Below are 4,051 nucleotides of genomic sequence, written 5' to 3'. Positions count from 1 at the left end.
ACTGACGTTAGCCGTGACCAGTAGTCAGACACAGGTCGCGGGGTTCATAGGGCAGCGCGCTCACCGTTGCACCATCTCTACACCGCGAGCCTGTGTTTCATTCCGTGTGTTCTCGCCAGACCTGGGATTCGTCAAAATTATTCATAACAGTTGTCCGCAAAAAAAATAAGATTACATCACTCGTATGAGTGATGGCTGACCTGTGTGGTGTTTAATATCCATCTCCTTTCCTTACGCGTGCTGATGTCTTAATCATCCTTGTGATGTATTCACATCTCTGTGCTTGTGCCAGCCTTATCACTCATCAGCCAGCTGTCCCAACCTGTGAGTAATGTCAGGGTGTCTAATCATCAGCTTATCAATGTAGCAACCTCTGCAAACCACTGCTGCACGAATGCCTCTCCACGACGTTGCTGGCCCTGGGGGTTGTTTGACCATACTTCACCACGCTGGTCAGTGCAGGTTGCTGATAGTACGGGGATTGGCAAGAGGCGATTTTGGGGTTGCTCCGTGTGTTGTTCGGCACTATGTCCTACGTTTCGCCCCCACGTGTTTGCTGAAGAAGCTCTGAGCACGTGGGGCGAATCGCCGGACATCGTGCCGAGCACCACATGGCAGTACAACCGAGACTGTGTAGGAAAGCTGCAGAGCGCAACTCGCCGCTGATTTTATTATTCACGGCAGAGAATCGAAGTCGGGTCGCCGGGTTCGTACGGGAAGCGCGCGAGGCACCGTGCCACCGTGTAACCAATTCGCGAGCAACTTTTTTGCAATTTACACAATGGGGAGGAGAGAAAGGAATTGCCTGGGAAATTAAATAAACGGTCACCAAAAAAATAGAAAAAAGTGTGTCGAGCGGAGAGAGCAGCTTCTCATTATCATGTAAATGAGTTGATTTAATTTCCTATTAGGTGGCTGTAGCAGAGGCTGCGATAGCGCGGCGCTGCGGGCGATGTCAGCACGTCCTGTTTACCGCTCCAGAGAAGGGGCCTCTCGATTTCGCCGACAGAGTTTTTTGTGTTTTTGTTGGCACGCGAGAGAGATGACAAAGACCACGAGGCGGCTCTCCCTCGGGTCTTCGGGTCGTCACGCGACGTGGTTCGCCACGATGTCCGACGTTTGCGCTCAGCGTGTTTGGAGCGTCCTCGGGAAGGGAATTGAGCTCAGGACATCGTGCCCGAATAAATGGTGGCACAACCAGAACTGAGCGTGGGTGGTGAGCTGCACGGTGGCACCCGTGGGTGGTGAGCTGCACGGTGGCACCTGTGGGTGGTGAGCTGCACGGTGGCACCTGTGGGTGGTGAGCTGCACGGTGGCACCTGTGGGTGGTGAGCTGCACGGTGACACCCGTGGGTGGTGAGCTGCACGGTGGCACCTGTGGGTGGTGAGCTGCACGGTGACACCTGTGGGTGGTGAGCTGCACGGTGGCACCTGTGGGTGGTGAGCTGCACGGTGGCACCTGTGGGTGGTGAGCTGCACGGTGGCACCTGTGGGTGGTGAGCTGCACGGTGACACCTGTGGATGGTGAGCTGCACGGTGACACCTGTGGGTGGTGAGCTGCACGGTGACACCTGTGGGTGGTGAGCTGCACGGTGACACCTGTGGGTGGTGAGCTGCACGGTGACACCTGTGAGTGGTGAGCTGGCAGGCCGCGTGCTCTGCATGAACGCCGGGCACGAGAATATTTCATTTGTGGCCGAGCCGTCGCTACGGAACGATTCTGTCAAGTCACGAACTCTTCACGTTGCTACGAACCTCGTGGCGTGGAGAGGCCCGCTTCCAGCAGTGGATTTATAGAATCACTCTACATATACACGCGTGGCTCAGCAGTTGTGTGTATGTGACAGAGGTGTATACGGCCGCTATCTCACTCTGGGATTTAGCGACACTGTCCATGAACTCAAACAACTCAGCCGGGTTACTCGCTTGAGACAAACGACTCCAACACGGCCCGAAAGTCGTTTGCAGAAGATGCCAACTATCCGCAATAAATCCAGAAGACAAGTGCGGTGATTAAAGCGAGTCGGAAGACGCGGGTCCATTGGTTACGATGAGAAACCACTCGCGTTAAGTTAACGGTTTAATCTATTCGCAACACAGTGGAAGGCCGACACAAGTCCTGGCGCAGATCCCTCCTCTCACTGATCTCGTTTCGTGGCTTTCACTTGCATGTGCAGCGAATCACGTAGCATGCATCTGTAAAGATGCATGCCACACAGTGGTGGAATGGTTGAGCACACTGGACTTGCAACCCAGGTCCAATCTCCCGGAGCAGAAGTTTAAATATTATTAAATCCCCAACGCCACTGCTCCCCCGGACCAGCCGATCAACTAACACCGCAGAAAGTCGATCGGCTGGTCCCCATTTGGTGGGGGAAGTGTGGGTAACTCCGCCTCTTCCAAGACGTCTGGCCAGCGTGGACGTGGAAGCAAAAACGACCCTCCAGCAATGGAGGCCGCCCACACAAAAGGCGGGGCACCCGGGCGGAGAGAAAGACTTCACGGAGACAACCGCGGGCCGAGAGGAAGCGATCGACACCACCGGAGAAAGGAAGAAGTAGGCTCAGCCTCATCATCAGCAGCAGCAGCAGCCGCCGTGTGGCGAGTGACGAGAGAGGAGGGAGATGAATCTGCATGGGGGCGCCGCAGTAAAACTTAAAACGCCGAAAACATCTGGCGGGCATCTGCCGAGTCTCCCCGAGGACGTGGAGGGGAAGCAGCAGCAGCAGCACTTCTGGCGGAAGCAACTCTTGGCTTGCTTTCCTACGCTTGCCAACCCTGCCGAGCGAGGCGGCGGGTGTTGTTGCACGAAAAGGGGGGTTGAGAATCGGCATCGAACCGCTTTTAACATCCGTAGGGTTGGCGAGAGTGCGTCCCGCTCTTCCTACGGTCCCGATCAGCAAGGCTGACGACGGTGAACGTCAAGGGCAGGGGTCAACAAAACCTGCGGCTCTTTGAGGACTATTCCGCGATATTATTTTCGAAGAGCCGTCTCATATTCGCGTGTATTGCGGCTCTTGGAACAGTGAGGGGTTTTAGTTTTATCCAATTCCAAAAAGTATCTTCTAGTTGCTTTGGTTGGCCACCCCTGGTCTAGAACAACAGAACCCCACCCCCCCTACCCACGGCGCCTCCTCTCCCCGTGTGGCCGCGCTGTGCGCCCACGCCTGGAGCCAGCGGGGGGTGGTGCCCGTCTCTGGTGGAAATTTCCACATTTCGGTGATGGAAATTCATAATTACATTTCTGTTTAACTGTTTGTTATTCACAATTGCACTCTCGGACGGATTGCTCAAGACAGACAGCATAGACGTACCGTACAACGATTTAATTTGCTGCACTGCCCTCTGCTGACAACGTAATCCACACCACCCGTTCATGCATTGGTGGTGGCCGCCCATCCAGGTCCGATCCACGCTCAACCCCCGCTTAGCTTCCCAGACCTGATGAGAGGTGTAGCGCAGTCTGGGCGATTTGTGCATTGGCAATAAAATAACGCCATTAAAGTAAATGATTATTTCAAGCGGCTTCATCTCCTACGAGTATATTTTCATCATCGCCCTTTACTCAATGCCACGAGGACATTATGCAAACACACTGGATAATTCTCATCTGTTGACAACTAATCTACAAATCAAATGCGCCTTCCGGTAATAGCGGGCGCTTCGCTCTTGAACCTGCAGTGCCGCTTCCCTCTTTCATTCAGAAACAAACGCTCGTCTCTATTGAGAGGGAGCGCGTAGGGTTACGCGCAATCTCCGTTACACAACGTGTCCCGGGCACAACACTGTCCACAAGGCGCGCGGGGGAGCCTTTCGCCGGTGCCAAGTAGAATCTACACGGCAGGCAGCCGCACGCACAGACGCACAGACGCACACCTTCGCGATTTCCAATCCTAATGTGCAATATAATTAGGGCTCGCCTTTACCGAAGTGACAGAAGCGAACGAGCGTTGCTAAAATTAGAAACACGGTGTGGCCAGGTCAAAATAAAACCTACCCTCCAGTAACCAATTAGTGCGGCTAAGATGCTGGCCGCGATGGATGTCGTCTC

The 4,051-nt window shown here is 54.4% G+C and overlaps 1 long non-coding RNA gene across 1 annotated transcript in view; it reads left to right on the top strand.

Annotated features, from left to right (window-relative positions):
* The window catches only part of LOC142925664 (uncharacterized), a 26,705-nt gene extending 23,180 nt beyond the window's left edge, over positions 1 to 3,525 (top strand). Inside the window, exon 2 of the long non-coding RNA XR_012942615.1 lies at positions 1 to 3,525. This exon is cut by the window's left edge and continues 10,257 nt beyond it. This is a non-coding gene — a long non-coding RNA (uncharacterized LOC142925664).
* The last annotated feature ends 526 nt before the right edge of the window (positions 3,526 to 4,051 follow it).

Source organism: Petromyzon marinus, chromosome 23 (assembly GCF_048934315.1).
Source record: "Petromyzon marinus isolate PM22_M1 ecotype Great Lakes invasive population chromosome 23, UKy_Petmar_22M1.pri1.0, whole genome shotgun sequence".
Classification (NCBI taxonomy): Eukaryota; Metazoa; Chordata; class Hyperoartia; order Petromyzontiformes; family Petromyzontidae; genus Petromyzon; species Petromyzon marinus.
The sequence above is the reverse complement of the archived record's forward strand: the minus strand, read 5'-3'. Positions and strand labels throughout refer to the sequence as shown.